Genomic DNA, 17,572 nt, shown 5'->3' on the forward strand with positions numbered 1-17,572 from the left:
ATGTCTCTTGTGTGGCTCATCCCTCTTTGCAGTCTCAACATAAATGTGACATCTTCAGATTTATTTACTGTAACAAGAGTGTTCTCTCACAGTTCTGGAGATGGCACTCCCTGTGGATGTTCCAGGGGAGAGAGAGTATGTTCTCTACTTCTCTCCTAACTCCTGGTGGCCGTGGCAACCCTTGTGTTCCTTGCCTTTTAGACAATCAGTCTGATCTTCACATGACTGTCTCCTCTGTGTGTCTGTGTGTCCTTTTCTGTCTGATCAACTCTCCTTCTGCCTTTCTGTTAGAGGGACATACATCATTAGATTTAAGGCTCCCCTGGATCATCCAGAATGATCTCATATCAAGATCCTTAATTTATCACATCTACAAAGACCCTTTACCCAAATAAAGCCATATTCACAGATTCTGGGTATTAGGACATAGGTACATCTCTTTGGAGCCACCATTCAGACTACATTAGCCAATGCAAAGTGGATCCTACTGTGCCCTCCATCACATTACCCTGTTTTCTTCCCTGTGTAGCATTTTTCACTGTCTAAAGTCTCCTTATTTCTTTGTGTGTTTTCATCCATTGTGTTCTCAACCAGAGTGCTGTTGGCTTTTGAGCAGGGCAAATCTTCAACTTTGCAGAAATGAATCCTTGATTTCAGGACACTTAGCATTTTACAATCCTGGTAGAACCTGAATGCCAGAGCAGGGATGAGGTGTGGAGGGAAAGTCTTCTCGACAATCACCCTGCCCCCCAGTCCACCATATCTCCCACAAACACGTGATGTCCCCACGTGGAAGGCAGTACCAGCCCGGGGTCATAACCACCAGTCTATGTGTTTATCAGACATGTCTTTTCACAGGAACAGAAGTTCCATGGGGCCAGGGACCTTATTGGGCTTGCATACTATTGTATTCCCTGAGTCCCCAACAATGCCTGGCTTTGAGTAGGAACTCAAAATATATTCTCAGGGCACCTGGGTGGCTCAGTCCGTTTAGCGTTGGACTTCAGCTCAGGTCACGATCTCACAGTTCGTGAGTTTGAGCCCTGTGTTGGGCTCCAAGCTGACAGTGTGGAGCCTGCTTGGGATTCTCTCTCTCTCCCTCTCTCTCTGCCCCTCCCCCAATCATGTTTCTCTCTCTCTCTCTCTCTCTCTCTCTCTCTCTCAAAATGAACAAATTAAATTCAAATATATATATATATATATATATGTACATATATATATATATATATATATATATACACACACATACTCTGAATGCATGTAGAAGATAGGGATGCTCTTTCTGGAAATGTGTGACAGATTTTTCTCTTTAAGTTGCTCCAGCTTAAGAAGGAAGGGTCACATGATAGGTCTCAATAATAATGAAAAATAACCAGGGAAGTCTATATCCTCACTCCAGCTTCCCTCACTCCCCATCCCCCTGCCCCACTCCCCCTTCTCCTTTGCAGGCTTGTGGGGGGACTCAGACCCATTCTTTCCCACTTCTCCTGCTGTCTGCCATGTGGTTCTTCGCCGTCCCCCTGAGGTCACCTTGGGTCTCCTGTCATCCCCACAGGCTTCCTCCCCGGTCACTGCCAAAGAATTGGGGGATGAGGTCCAGACCAGTGTCTCGTGATCCTGCCATCTGGCTAAGTGGCTACCCTTCCACCCTTGCTGGTCTCCAAAGCAAGTTGCCATTTTATTTACCACCTATGTGAACACAGGTAAGTCACTTTACTTCTGTGATCCTCAGAAACCTCATCTGTAAGCCAGGAATGACTTGGTGGGATTATTAGCAACTATAGCCCCTAACAGATATAGTTATACAAAAATTCTTATTTTATTTTCCTTGTCTTTAATAAAGAAAAGAGAGACTGGAAGGCGTATAAAGAAGCTCCCATCTTTACCGGGATTACAAAGACATCCCCAGTTTGCTTTGAAGGGAGTGGCAGCCTGTGGGGTGGACGGATCTAGGCAAGGCCTACAGGTACACACTCCTGTCTGGAATCAGATTGGATTAATGCAGAAACGAGGAAGGCAGTATTGCCCAGTGGTCAGACAGAAGGGCTCCAGGGTCAGTAATCCCAAATGTGACCTTGGGCAAGGTTTATGTAAGGACAGAGAAAATAAATAACTCACCCAAGGTCATATGGCTGGACATGACAGAGCTGGGAATCAGCCTTTGCGATAGCAGAAGTCAGTGCTTTTCCTAGCACACCATCCTGCCTGCCTTCGAGAATGGCCCAGGAAAGATTGCTGTTGCAGGCCCTGGGGCTGAAAAGCAGCCAAGAATGGTTTTGCTCTGCCCAGTGGGTGACTATTTGAAGGACTGCTTCAGGTTTCCAGATACAGTGGGAAGCAGAGGCATAGATGAGAGAAATCGGTGTGCACTCCCCAGGCTACATGGGAGGCTGGTGGTGATAACCACATGTATACACACGCGTGCACATGCACCACCATGACTACCACCGTGCAGGCACCACTCCAGCCTGGGCCACCTTGAGAAGCCAGCACGGGGCTGGGCAGCCACTCACAAATCAGCAAGGCTGAGGCAGAAAGTTATGTGCAGGCAATCGAGAGGCGGTTGTACAAGGGTCATCGCCTCCATTTAGGTGTCAATTGTGTCATTTCCAGCTGTTCCTCCACTCAACAGCTGGAGCTCAATATGCTCAGGGCTTATCTGGAGGCCCCCAGCCAGGGAACTCAATATTAAGCTGGCTTCCAGGATCTAGGAAAAGCAGCTACCCTTGCAGCAAACCACAGAGGAAAGGCCCCCTTTTTTCCATCCATTTAAGCAATGGTGGCTCTTTGGGAACAATATTGGTGCTGCCTAGAAGTGGCTGGCCTAAAGCAAACTGCAGCTGGGGAGGGGCAGATAGCTTCATACAAAGGTACAAAGTGTGCTAATCCCTTTACAGGGGCTGTTCCATTTTGTCCAGTCCTAGGATGTGGTGGCATTATTATTATTTCCATTTTACACAAAGGAGGTAAATAGTTTGCCCTACATCAGACAAAGCATAATCTGCAAAACCGATGGCTGATGGCAGATCTGTTTGGCCTAAGAACCTAGGCTAGGTATCACCTACAATCAAAACCAGTCTCCACAAAGGGCTCTGGTGCAGTTTGGAAATACACTGCCAGGTTGATCAGATTCCTCCACTTAGGAGGTGGGCCCGCAGTGGACCTGCTCCAGGAGAGGAGGGAGGAGCCCCCCTAAGCAGAGATCACAGGGGTCTGGCGGGGAGCGCTTAGCTAGGCCTCAAATGGAAACCAAGTGTGAATAGGAGGGAAACACTACTTAGGAAGGCAAGAACGTGTCTTCTCTCATGGTGTCAGCAACATCAGAGTAATTTGGAATGGAAATAGTGACTTTATCTTTTAATCCCACCTTTGGTTCTGCTTTCCCACCCTTTCCCCTTCCACAAAACCAAAATGCACCCTTTTCTTCCTCTCTCTCCTGCTACCTAATTATCTTGTTTGGGCAATAGCAAGTACCTGGGCCACACTATGGGGCCCTGAACCCATGCCAAGCCTTACTAATTAATTATAACATTCCCTTCCAGAAAGCCCAGAGACTGCCTGAGATTTCTTCTTAAAGCAGAACTCTAGGAATTTACTTGTAATAGTTGTTAGCTCATACGCTGAAACCTAATGGAATACGTGGTTACTCATTCATTCACTTGTTCCTTCATTAAATATTTGTGAAGGACCTGTGTATATTCTAATGATGTGGACCAATCGCCTCAAGTTAAAGATGGTGAAAATGGTCAGAGAGCAAAGGGACTTGACCTTTGATTGCTGATGGGGCAAATGTTGCGGGACATAGGAAGGTGGGCAGTGCTGTGAGCGATGGAAGTCATGGGATTAGCCCTCTGGCATGTCATTCCTGACCATGAGACCCTCTGGGTTCATGGCTCTGGAAAGGTGAATCTGTCTGGTGACCAGAACCAGATATAAGGACATCTGAGCTGGGGAGTCTGGGTTCCACGGAGGACTCTGTCACTGATTTGGTGTGCCCCACGAGTTCTCTGGGCCTCAGCTCACTCTGGTTCATTGAACTGTCACTACACTTCCACTATGCGCCAAGCACGGGGCTGGTGAAACAGATACTTTTCAGTCTCCTGTTTCTCTTCTTTTAAAGACCAGTGGATCAGCTGGTCCCCAAGGCCACTTTAACCTCTGATATTTTCTAGCACTTGGGGAGGCCATCTTAGGAACAGGACTCCTGGTTCTGGCCAGGGAACCAAGTCATTCTGTATCCTGGCCTTTGATTGATGCTGTTGATGGGAAGGCCTGTGGGTCACAGATTGCCGGCCCGAGGGTGAATCCCATCCCCGTGTTGTTCCGTGTTCTCTTATGCTCAGGCTCGCAAGCACTGCAACATTTGCTCAGTTTTGGCTCAGGCCTTGAGTCATTATTTCTTCTTCGACCATCCAGAAGCCCCTGACTTCTAACTTCTTATTAGATCAGAAAAAGCAGAGACTGTGTACCTTCCCTGTCCTCTCCCTGACTCCAGGTCATCTAAGAGTTAGCTGCGGGGCACACCATTCCTTCCAAAGGAATTCCAGAAAGAGCAACTCAAGTATAAGGAATTTTCAGTGGTGGTAGGCTGGCAAATAAGTGTATACACCCAGACTTTAAGCAATCCTTTAATGAAATGAAGGATGATCGTGAAATGCCGTGCAATAAAAATAATAAAAAAAGCCACGTGCTATGCCTATGACCAAGCTGGAAGGAAAAAAATAAGAAAGACACTGCGTACACATATGTATTTGGAAGGTGTATTTAGGAAGTGTGTCCAAAGTACAATGCAGTAGGTAAGTACCATAAATGCATGAGTTTGGAACAGAACAGAAAAAAAGAACAAAATAGAGAGGCTATATATTAAGCTATCCTTAGATGGTGGAGAAAAGACATTGAATATTTTCTACTGAGTGAGTTCAATAGGTTGGATTTGCAAGATTCTCTCGAGACTAAGTTATATGACTATGCAACATGCCTGCAACTTGGTGAGCAGTGTGCATATGCTAAGCTAGCAGGAGATCCCCGAATAAGAAAGGCTCCGTCTAGACCCATGGGCTAATCCATTATTTTGTGCTAAAATATATCTCTGTGTTAAAATGATAGCTGTCTAGAAATATTTGTGAGTGTGTGTGTATGTATATGTGTATGTGTGTGTATATATATCGTATTCACGCAGAATCCATATCTTTACCAGCCCTGCCCCCCTTAACAGCCCAGCACGCCTTGTGGCACTTAGTTGGGGCTCACTGCTCATTAAATGTTTCTTGAATAAACTGATTGGAATGCAATTGGATCCTTTTTCTGTCATGTAATGATTCCTCCTGTCCTCAGGGTGCCGCCTACTCAAAGGTCGTACAAATGATGCATTTAGAAGTTTCTGTTCTGGCTCCGTATGTTTTTAGTTCATCTGTGATTCCCTTACCCAAATCCCTTTTAATGTGCATGGAATGCCAGGGTCCACTGCAGTTCTTGTGTGACCTAATAAAAACAAGAGCTGACAGCTGCAAAAATCGGAAATTGTTCCCACCTGTGGCTTCGGAGTGTGAAAATTGTTGTCTTTATAATAGGATTTATTGTACAACAGTAACAATAACAATGATGTTATTAGTAATCATATAATGCCTGCTATATCTTTAGAGGCTACTGTGAGGGAGGAACTATGCTGGACATTTTTCATATATGAAAATGAAAATGAAATTACTCTTATTGCTAAAAGTAATATTAATATTATGGCATGAAGCATGGTGCTCAATTCATTATGCATGTTATCGAATCTGTGCATCTCTGTGAAATAACTGTCATTATTTCCTCGTGCAGATGGTGAAATTGAGGCTCCAGGAGGGCTGAGTTACTCTCCTTGAGTTACCCAGACAGTGAGGGGTGGAGCCAGAATTCACACTGAAGGAAAACTGTCTCAGAGGCCTGTGCACTTTCTGGTACGGACACACAGTCAGGGCAGTGGTAGAAAGCGTGGAGGGACACAAGTCGCAGCCTCTGGCGGCGAAATCACCACAGTGGCCACCACCCGGGGGCGCAGCATGGAGTGGAGGAGGTCAGGTGAGCCAGGCATCCAGACGGGTGCAGGGAACAGTAGGGACTCAGGCAACAATGGCTTCTGCCTCTCCCTGCGAGGCAGCAACTGTGACTAATGTAATAGTGTGAAATGTCTCGATTTTCTTTCTTTTTGAGTGACCTGCAGATATTTCTAAACCAGTTTTGATGGGGATTCATTTCTAGTGGCTATAGAAACACTCATAGAAATACTCCCATTAGACTTATGTGCCTGTTAATCTCACATGTGGATCCTCACGGCAGAGGTTACTATGATAGACCAACACATAATAAAGCTGATAATAGTCAAGTGGCAAAAGCCCCAAACTTTTTAATACTGTAAGCTTTCTGTCTGAAAGATGTCATTTCTTTCAACGGCTTCAAGTTTCTTCAAGGCAGAAAACCATTGAAGCTGCAGCGTAGCTGAACATCTGTCTTATCATGTGGGCAGATATTGGGATTAAATTAACTAGAAATGAATAGAATGATGTATGACAGGGTGCAGATGTCCCAGGCACAGTGTGATAATTTCATTGCAAAACTATGTAATGAATTCCATACATTATGGAAGTACAAATGTACCACTTTAGGTAATTGTGATGAAAAGGTATAATGTGCAATGCATAAACAGAGCGTGAGCCCAGGGGCATTTCTCCTCTGCTATTTCTCTTTAGTCATTTCAGAATGACTTTATTTGGTTTAATGCAAGCCTATTATTATTATTATTAGAGCCTTATTTTTTTTGGTCAGCCCCTTCAGCATTTCTTGCCTGGTTGGTATAAGAAATATTTGGAGTACAGGAATAGAATTTGGGCGGGTCAGAGCTTTGGCCACCTGGAGAGTAATGGCCGGAGACAGGATTTACAAAAATATTTTGTTGTCAGAATTTCAGAGCAGAAGCTTACTCTCTTCTCTCTTCTGTCTCTCTCTGTTTCCCGCTCTCCCTTTTCTTTCTGGTAGGCGGGGGAGATTGTTTTGCCCTCTCCTGCTATTCCATGCATAGGGATTCAGGGTAATATAATGGAAAGAAATCCGGTTTTAAAGCCAGAAGATTGAGTTTCTGCTTCTGACTATGCTCTTAACTGCTGTGTGAACTTGGGCAAGGCACTCCACCTCTCTGAGCTTCTATCTCTCTCCTCAATTTTAAAATGCTGCTAATAATACTATATCCCCGTTTTGCCAGGTATGAATGAGGGAACTAGAACATGAGCTCTGAGAAGAGGGAGACTGTGTCTATCTTGCTCACTGCTTTATCTCCAGTGCTTAACAAAGTGATCACACAGAACAGATAACCCAATAATTTTTTTTTTTTTTTTTTTTAGTTTATTTGTTTTGAAAGAGAGATTGCAAGGGGCAGGGAGAGAGAATGAATCCCAAGCAGGTTCTGCACTGTCAGCACAGAGCCCAATGCAGGGCTCGGTCTCATGAACTGTGAGCCGAAATCCAGAGTTGGACACTGGACCGACTGAGCCCCCCAGGTGCCCTGATAAAATGTTTTTTTAAATAAGCATATCGATGATTTATATGAAAGTACCTAGCCCAATGCCTGGCATGTAGGAGACACTGAATTAATATTTCTTGAATTTCGGCTGGTTTGAAGAAGTTCATCTGCAGGGACCTTCAAACTGGGTTTTGGTAACACGTTCACTGAACGGCCCATTACGCGACCAAAGTCCCTGGCCAGGTACCTGTTACAAGCCAAGCCCCAGAGAAGGGCTGAGGGTGCCTCCCGGCACAGAGGGCAGTGGAGCAAGGCCAGAACCCCCTTCCTGATCAGCCCCATGCTTGCCTGCTATGCAACGCTGCCTGCCTGCCTGGGACAATGGGAGCCAAAGTCAGGGCTGGCCTGAAGCAGAAATCCCTGTGCTCCTGAAGAGACGCGTAACTTCACTAGCGTGGTTTTGATCAAGAAACAAGAGGAAGGTTTCATGCTGCAACAAATGCCTGGCCTGTGGTCCTGCTTCACAGTGAGGAGGCCACACCTCGGGTCACAGCAGGGGCCAGTCCGGGCCCTGCTTCTCTCTCCATCCCACTGCTCTGTTCACACAGCAGCCCCCTGCACCCCGCTTCCACTTAAGTCTGCTCTCTACCGATTATTTGCCTGGGGTGACATCAGTGGAAAATGTGAGGAGATGGGAGCAGAGCCGAAACCCTAGCCTTCCCTGGGAGGCCAGAAAAGCCTGTTTTCAATGCTCCGATTGGTCCCCTATTTCCTCAGCTTGTTTGTGCCATGTAATGCTTTCTGCACATTGAAGCAGGGTGCCCGGGGTGATTCGAGGCCACCAGAGCCCAGGTCTCCCTGCCCACCAGACAGATGCTTTGCTGCCTGGCCTCTCTGCTTAGCCCAGACACCCCGAAACCAGGCCCAAGGAGGGCTGCTAGGGCAGACAATCCACGTGGTAGGCCTTCCTTCTCCCCTGGAGCCCTAAAAGCTGTGGATTGGGGGCTTGTCACTGCATCTCTTCCTTCCCCAGCTCAGATCTTCCCACCCCTCTCTTCTCCCCACGAGCTTCAGGCCTGTCTGCAGGCTCTGAATTTTCTGCCAAATTTGGATGCCTTGAAAGGAACATTGTTCCAAACAGAGACTTCGAGGAAGGTGCTAATCTTCCGCTGCTTATCAAATTTGAGCAAAAAATGTCGACATCCCACTTTTCCAAGTGCTAGCTCAGCTCTTCTGTGTTCAACTGCGAGAGGGACCAGCTGTGTGTCTAGCTGGGGATAAAGACCCTACTGGACTCCACAGCCCTCCTCGCGGGCCCCACAGGACCCAGAGGCCAGCAGGGGCTGTGGGCAGGTGGGTGGTCTCTCCATCCCCAGCAGCACAGACCCGCTCGATTCCAGGAGAGGCGTCCCATTTGTGGCTTCTGTCACTGCTACTGCTGAAACTCTCAAGGAAAAAAAAAAAAAAAAAAAAAAAATGCAGCCGCGAAGTTCCTGCTCTAAATATGGAGAGAGCTCTTCATTTTCTCACGATGAAAGACATATTTGGGATCATCTGGTTTTCCAAGCAGATGCCCAGTTTATCTCACTTTAAATCAACTCTTTCTGACTGGACCCTTTCCTGGATGAATTAATTGAGCGTGGCTAAAACCAAAATGCTCTCGCGATTAAGGAGCTAGGCATAGGGGCGCTGTGTCAAGGATGTCAGCTTGCGAGGAGGGTGTCGAGTTGTTTACTTCTATTCTCATAACAGAAGGAACAGGCAGGCTCAGCCCACTGGAAATAATTTTGAATAATCTCACTCTATTACTCGAAGCGAAATTGAGTCTGCTCAAGCTACCCTAGTGATCCGACATCTCAGTGAAACTGGGAAACTAATATCCAATTCACGCGGCATAAAATAAGTGACATAAGGAAAAGCAGGATGAAATCTGGAAGTTTTTAGTTTTTGATTTGTACGGCTTGTCTTCTATTAGTGGATCAGCTCACTAATGCGGCTCACACAGGGGAAGGGGTTTCATTAAGCTGCTGGTCATTAGTGGCGGTGGGCGTGTGTGTGTGTGTGTGTGTGTGTGTGTGTGGCAGCTGTTGATGCCTGACACTGATATCTGATATACATTGCCCTGCATAAATCAAATCTAAACAGAGAATTTGTCTAAGAAATGGAAGTGGAGCCCGACTTACCAACGAAAGCTCTTCTGGCGCAGGGGGCGGATGGCCTGGAATTTAGATTTGACCCTTTAGAAAATGCTCCCAGTGTGAGGGGATCGGCTCATTAGCTTCAGTCACCCACCAGCCCTGACACGGTCTGCGCTCCCTCGTGCGTGCTCTCTGCTAAGGGAGCTGTCATCCTCCGAGCCCAGAGGAAAACCTTAACATCTCTCTTAACTCTCTCCCTCTCGGCCCTCACACCTTACCAGTAGCTAAGTAATTGGTTCTGGCTTCAAATTATGTGTTGCTTCCGCTCTCCCCTCTCCATGCCTGGCTAAGACTCTGACCCCATTTCTTTAGTAATCCTAATTGTTCTTTACCCTGCCGATACCCCTCCTGCTTTAAACCCTACTCTTTATGACTGTGAAGTCATCCTAGGCACAGCCCTAACATATCACCCCCTGCTCAAAAGCATCCCATGGCTCCCTGTTGTCTAGCAACTCAATCCAAGCACGCAGGCCTGTCTTTCAAAACTCTCTGCAGTGTGGCTCCAGGCACTCCTGGTCACTCATCCTGAACTGAAGCCAAGTGAAAGTCATCTGGTTCTTTATTGCACATGCCATAGTGCCCTGCCCCTGTTTCTGCGCATACAGTTTCCTCTGCATGGAGTGCCCTGCCCTGCCCTGCCTGTCTCTGATTGTTCAGATCCTACCCATCCTTCCAGATATAGCTCAGGTGCCACCTCCTCCAGGAAGACTTCCTTGATCCCCTGCTTGAAAGGCTACCCTCCTCCTCAGACCCCTCATTATTCTTTCTTCTTCCACCATGGCCCTTAGATGCCTCAATGTCTTCTTTCCCCGTGGCCCATTCTAGCCTGGATGCACTATATTGGGTCATCATTAAGTGCTAGGGCAATCAGTCAAACGCCTGAATGAAAATCCTAGTTGTGGGGCCTTGTGTCTGCCACTTACATTCCCTGTGCCTCTGTTTCTTTTTTGTGAAACCAGCCTAGTGATAGTGTTTACCCCTCAGAGAATTCTAGGGAATGAAGGTGGGGGTTAAGTGCAGTGTGCTCAGCATGGAACTGCTTACATGGCAAAAGGTCAACAAACTTTTTTTCTTAGTCACTTTCTCCCCTGCAATAGTGCAAGCTTTGTAAGAATTGTTCAGACCCATCGTTTAACTCAGCATTTACTGAGAACCTACTGGAACCATATTTTTTGTTAGGATTTAAAAATGAATAGAGAACACTAAGATATGTTATGTGCCTTCAAGGAGCTCATGGTCAAGAGCAGAGGAGATGAACTAGTAACCAGAGCATGGCAGTGCATTTGGTGAAGGGCTCTGAGAGAAGTGAGCACAGGCTAGGCAGTGTGGTGAGGTGGCTTAGCTCTCAGTGCTGGAGTCAGGCTCCCCGGGCTCAAATCCCAGCTTGGCCACTTCCTACTGTGTGACCTTGGGCTGAGTAGTGTGTGTTAGGCTTTCTGTGCTTTGGTTTCCTCACCTATAAAATGGAGAGAGTAAAGGATACCTACCTCAGAGGGTGTAGTAAGAATACCACAGCTTGAGAGTCAAATCACACTTAGAACAGGGCCTGGCTTGTTTTAAGAGCTCAGTAATGGCTAGTTATCATCTTGGAGCTCTTTGAGACCTAATTGATGCTATGTCTTTGGGCGATTTCTTTCTCTGCCAGAATGGTGAGCTTTTATGAGGATAGAGACATCACCGTAGAAGCCACCATCAGAGGGAGCATAAGACTTTTGGGAGTGCACTTTGAAGTGGGTTTGGCCTTCCCCTCCCCATCCCCAAAGACCCTTCCCTCCTTTTGGAACAGACACACTGCAGCCTGCCTGCATCTTGGGCACAAAGACCCCCCCTCTCTCACTGAGTGTGGTTTAGTGCATGTCTTTGGCCAGTCTTTCGCTTAATCTCTTAAAGTTTCCGAGTGCTGAGGAGTCTGCTCCTACCATCCTGGGCTTCTGTCCAGAAAGTTTCCATTCAAGGAACCCGCCCCCACCCCTTCATTATGCATGGACATAGAGATCTTAGAAGATGGGAAAGGGGTGGGACTTCATCAGGCCTTTTTAACTGGGCTCAACTCTAGTACCCACTTTTGTGGCTTTGGTCATCGGTCCTTATGAAAAATAGCAACTCCTCCATGTTTCCCAAATCCTCATCTCCTTATGCCCTATGGGGAGTTCTACTTGGTTGAGGACGGCTGGGTTTTCAGCCCTGGAACCCTTAGTCTGGGTTGCGTTGGGTCCTTTCTGGTCTGAGATGACAGCTGAGGACATTCCCAGATACCACTGTCCTGGGAGACCTACCTTTTGACCAGAGCAGGGCACATCCACCTGCGACATGAGTCTGTATTCTGCCAGTCACTGAGACAACACCAGAAACAGCAAGAGCCCATAAAGCCTGGAAGAAAACGTGAGGTAAGTGTTGGGGATGGAGTGGAGAACCCAGGTGATAACATGGATCATTATACAAATCAATCTTTTAAATAGCAACTCCAACAAGTGGAAGGAAGTGAAGGACTTAGACGTGAAGGACCGTTTTTGTTTCAGAAAAGGCAGCCGGCACAAGAGCAAGACTGGGTCCAGGGCCTGTGTGTGTATGTATGTGTGTGTGCGCATACGTGTGACTTGTGGGCAGAGAAAGCAGAGTTACTCTGAAGTCCGTGCACAATTGCACATCCTTTGTTTCTCTGGCTCACCTGCACTCAGGAAAATCCAAGTGTGCGTGGGTATGGACACAGAAATCACCCCGACTCCCCCACTGGTCCCCTCACAGCTCTGAGTGAAGACCCACGCGACTTGCTGGCATCCCTTGCTGGCATCCCTTGCTGGCCCATCCCTTGGGCCTTTAGGTTCTGTGGCTCCTGCCTTGGATGCTGACCCCTTCTTTGGGTTCCTCTTGCCCTCACAAAGCAGGGCCAACCCATCATATCAGTTGGAGTTAGACTGTCATCCAGGTGTCGCCCCAGCTGTGATGGGAAAGGATTTCCTTCCCCAACTCATTTTTTTAGGCTTTGGGATGGAAGACTTTGCCCTTCTCATGCATACTTTTCTGACTTGAGGGTCTTGGGGCTGAGTGATCAGAAGCCCCTTGAGGGTTATCAACCAGTGTCTCACTTGAAAGCCCACTGGCCCCTGGATTCGGTCTATATCACAAAGCAATGCCTGTCTATCTGGGAAACTCTGGAGAGGCCAACATGGATTTTAACTTCCACTGGCTGCATGGGATCACTGCGGTGACCGACAGCAGCCCACCGGTCCCTGGCAGCCCCATCCAGCCCTGTGGACAGAGCACTCACCTACCTCACCGAGAAGGACTCCCACCCCCTGTGAGGCAGCGCGAGAGCCTTGGATGCGTCAGGCAACCCAGCGTCAAACCCCACCTTTGACCTTCCCTAAGCAAGAGACTTTGGCCAATTATTCGAATCTTTTCAAGTCCTATTTCTATTAAATACAAAATAGAAGGGGCGCTTGGGTGGCTCAGTCGGTTAAGTGACTGACTTCGGCTTGGGTCATGATCTCACGGTTCGTGGGTTCGAGCCCCGCGTCGCACTCTGTGCTGACAGCTCAGAGCCTGGAGCCTGCTTCGGATTCTGTGTCTCCCTCTCTCTGCACCAACCCTGCTCATGCTCTGTCTCTCTCTGACTCTCAAAAAATAAATAAATGTTAATTTAAAAAAATAATAAATAAATAAATAAATAAATAAATAAATAAATAAATACAAAATAGAAATAATATAATATCTCCCTTGCAGGATTGCTGTGGGAATTAGAGCTGACCCATGCAAAGTGAGTGGCATGGGGTCTGGCAGGTCATAATGATGATGATTGTAGCTTCCATTTATTTAGTCGCTTACTAAGTGCCAGATGCTGTAATATGTTCTTTACATATTTTAGTAGAGATAATTTTTATAGGCCACACACTCATCAAATAAACATCATCCTCTGTATTTCTCTATAACTTTATTTTTATTAATTACTTACTCATTTATAAAAGTTTTTTTTCAAGCCCCCATTCTGAGTGATGGCAGACACCCACTTCTACTCATCACTGGGGCTCAAGGTGACTTTAGTATTTTCCAAGTTGCATTGAGTTCAGTGAATTCAGAATGTTTCCCTTTTTCCTCCTTTCCCTCCGTGTGGCATCTACATCCTGGAGTTGAGTAGTGTCTCAGCATGAGTGTGGGTGGAGAAAAGGCTGAGGCTTCTGGCCCAAGGTCATTCTTTTTCCAAGGATGGTGGCTGCCCAGATGTATCTCCTGGTGTTTGGTCGCTGGTATCCTTGCCTCAGGCGTGCAGACACCACTCTGTCCCAGCTGGTCCCTGGCTGCCTGGTCTCTGCCATTCTCTGGCATCTTTCTCTCCTAATTCTGAAACCATTTTATGGGGTATAGGAAAGCCCAGCTGTTTTCCAGCACCATGCTGGGGCCACTGGAGACTCATGGGCACCCAGGGCCTCTGTCTCTGGAAGAGTATTCTGATCCCTCTTTCTTTCTGGAAGCTGCCCCCCAGGGCCAGGGAGGCTGGTGTAGAGTGTAAGAGCAGCTCCTCTGAGAGTCCCACTGCTTTGTCTCAGATGTTCTCTCCCTCCTTCCACTTTTGGAGATTTTATGGGGGTGGGTGGTGAAGAGACAGGAAAAACTGGTTCCAGTTGATCACATATTCTAAGTATTTCCTGTCTTGCTTCTAAACAGAGAGCATTGACCTCAATGGCCAAGAATGTAATGTCTCTCTTCTCAGGTCCTACCATGACACCTTTCCTAAAGTGGTAGGGGCTTCAGTCTAACTGACCTGGTGAGTGAGGGTGGACATGAAAGCAAGGAATGCAAGGTGGCCTGGTACAGGGACACTCACCCTCTCCTGGCACAAATACAAATCTTACCTAATTTTTCACACAGTCTTATTATGTAGTTTCTATTATCAGCCCCATTTTACAGATGATGAGCTGAGGCTTAAACGACTTGGGTGTTGAACCTAATTCAGTCACGAGATATTTATAGAATGTCCACTAAGTGCCAAACAGTCCTCTGGGTTTGGGGGGGAATACGGTAGTAATCAATACAGACAAAACCCCAGCTCTCATGGAGCTTACATCCAAGTGGGATAGTGGGGAGTAAGGAAGAAGCAGCAAGGGAAAAGATCAACAGGTAAACCATATAGTTTATCTCACCATGATAAGCTCCAGGGAGAGACATAAATCATGGAAGGGGGTTATGAAATGCCAAGGAGGATATGGCTTTGAACAGCTTGCCTTTTTGAGATGATAAGATGGGTGAAGATGATGGAGTAGACAGACAGGAGCTGGAGGCAGGGACCATGATAAATAGGTGACACATTGGAAGCCTGAGGGCACAACATCCTGACTTTGTGGCTTCCAAGACCCCTGTGGCTAACAAACCAAGAGCTGCAGGTGCAGAACCTGTGCTCGCCTCTTCCACCTCTGCCCCAGGGTAACGATTAGATTCATTATAATTCATTTGCATAGAGGTTAGCACCCCCCCACTGTGGGGGAAAGCTGCCATGATGGCTCCCCACACACACACACAAACCTTGTAAGGTCAAAAATTCCACTTCCCAACCTGTGGGAGGAGTCCCCCAAATGATTGGAAGGAGCCTCTATTAGAAGCCACCTCATCTATTACACAAGACCGCACTCACATAAAATGAAGACCCCTGTAGCCTCAGGGCTGTTGCCACCTCTGGGCCTGCTGGTTCTCCCACCTGGAGAGTGTATGTCCTTAATTAACTGCTTTGTGCTTGGTACTTTCCTTCTGGCTATTTTGATTCAAGCCAGTTTCCTCAGGTAAATCTTTCTTGGGGGATCCGAGAACCAAGACCTCCATTCACACAATGCAGACTCCCCCACCAGTAACAAAGAATCCCATGTTGGAGGGAAGCGAATCCCAGGGAGAGGGACCAGCAGGAACAAAGGCCTTTAAGGAAGAATCTGCTTGGCTGAATTGCTAAGAAAAGGAAGGGCCAAGGGTTCTAACCCAGTTAGGCTGAATGCACCTTATGGGGCCCAAATTATGACTGCCATCATTGCTATTACTATGTCTTTGCCATCAGCCTGACATCACCAACTCTGTCTTCCATGTTAGGAATTTTGGTGGGTAGTTGGAAATTCCAGATACTCACTCTTCGCTCTCCCTGTAACTAGGGATGGTTATAAGCCCCACGTGCAGAAACACCACCTGGGTTTCAAATCAGGAGTCAGCGATGCAAGGAGAGATGAAGAGGAAGAGTCTTTCGTGGCCGGTGGCCGAGGATGAGCGCATCATTCGTGGCTGAGTGGGAGCAGTGGTGGACACTGTCCAGGGCTGGTTGTGTCGTCAGCGTGAGATGCAAGGTCAGGGCGAGGTGAGCAGGACCGGTGTCTGCACTTGACCAGTTCTATGCCGTGACCTTGGGTGTTGCTTCTGGCTGTGTAGCCCTGAGCCAGGTTCCCGAGACTTGACAGCCATTCGTTGAATTAGCTATTATCCATCTGTTTTCTCCTTCAAAAGTAACATAGATTTTATTTTTAGTTCAATAAAAAAAAAAAAAAGGACTGATGGCAGAAACATTTTCATCCTGCCACCCTATCTCTCCAAATTTGGGGTTTGCAAGTTTTATAAGGTTTGCATGATGATAAATAAGAAATAGAAATGTTATTAAAATTGAAGTGAATTTCCTTTCGGGATGTGGAAAATAATGAAAAAGCTATTTCATCTGTTTTCTTTCCTATTTCAAAATATAGAATGGAAGATGAGGCCGCTTGCTGTTTCGACATTGTCAGGCGTGTCTCAAATGCCCTCGTGTTCTCACGTTACCCCCGCAAGGTCTCCGAGCAACCAAAAGAAATGGCTCCTGTTTCTCTCCTCTGCTTTTGTCTTCCCAGGGCAGTGAAAAGACCAACATGTCCTTGGAACATTTCACGTCACCTGAAAAACAGCCTTTTTTTTTCCTCCCTAAAAATATATTGACTAAAATAAATTAAGTACAAAAAAAAAAAAAATGAACACACTTTCTTGGTACACATTGCCCCCCAAGATTATACTTTAGATAGAGTCAAAACCCACATCTCAGGCCTTTATCTATACTATTTTTCCCCCTTAAAATTCTTTTTTTTCTTTTTAATTTTTTAATGAAAGTTAATTATGGACAACATTTGGAGAATTAGCTTTATAAAGTCAGTTATACCAAACTGAAGCACTCTGTCGTCATCTTCATTACCCCCTTCTCAGAGGCAACCTCTTGTCCCCAAGAAGCTGAGAATTTTGTTATTTACTCCCTTACTCATAGTGCTACTTTTTGAGTGTTCGTTATAGACACCATCTAAGGACTTTCCATCATGGAAGACGGAATTTATCTGTCTTTGCTCTCCCGAACCCACTTCACAGTCTTCCCATTCCCCACATCCTCATTATAATACAGCAATAGTATGGTTTTGAGAGATAAAAATCCAGTGTTTATATTATTATTCCATGTGATGATCTTCACAGGTGATGCATTTAGCCACCTGATCGTTTTTCCTTTCCTTCACAACATTTGGTTTTTCCTAGAACTAATATTTGTCATATTTTTCATGGCCTGGGATGGCATGTACGAATCAGTAATTAAATTCCAAACTCTTCGCCAAATGTCTACCTCTCCCCTCAAGACTTCCATTTACGTAAAGTTTGTCATCATTTTCTCCTCAGGAGCCTCCTGACCTCGTTGGGTCTGCCTTGTGCACAGCAGTCCTCCTGGCATCTGCCTCCCCAGCATCTGTGGGGCTGTCCTCACCTCTGGCCTGGTCTGGCCCTCTTGTGAACTGTGCCCTACCTACATCATCGTCTTATTCTGATTATTCCCTCATTTTGTTGGAGTGCCTCCTCTAGTGGCTTCCGGAGAGAGTAGAATGGAAGGCAATTTGTGTGTGTGTGTGTG

General features: G+C 46.6%; 1 long non-coding RNA gene across 1 annotated transcript; it reads left to right on the plus strand.

Moving 5' to 3' along the window:
- Window positions 1–1,467: 1,467 nt before the first annotated feature.
- Window positions 1,468–16,857, plus strand: LOC125935585 (uncharacterized). Its single transcript, XR_007461714.1, has 3 exons — window positions 1,468–1,703; window positions 15,822–16,021; window positions 16,401–16,857. It is a non-coding gene; the product is annotated as an uncharacterized LOC125935585 (long non-coding RNA).
- Window positions 16,858–17,572: the final 715 nt, after the last annotated feature.

Source organism: Panthera uncia, chromosome D1, assembly GCF_023721935.1.
Source record: "Panthera uncia isolate 11264 chromosome D1, Puncia_PCG_1.0, whole genome shotgun sequence".
Classification (NCBI taxonomy): Eukaryota; Metazoa; Chordata; class Mammalia; order Carnivora; family Felidae; genus Panthera; species Panthera uncia.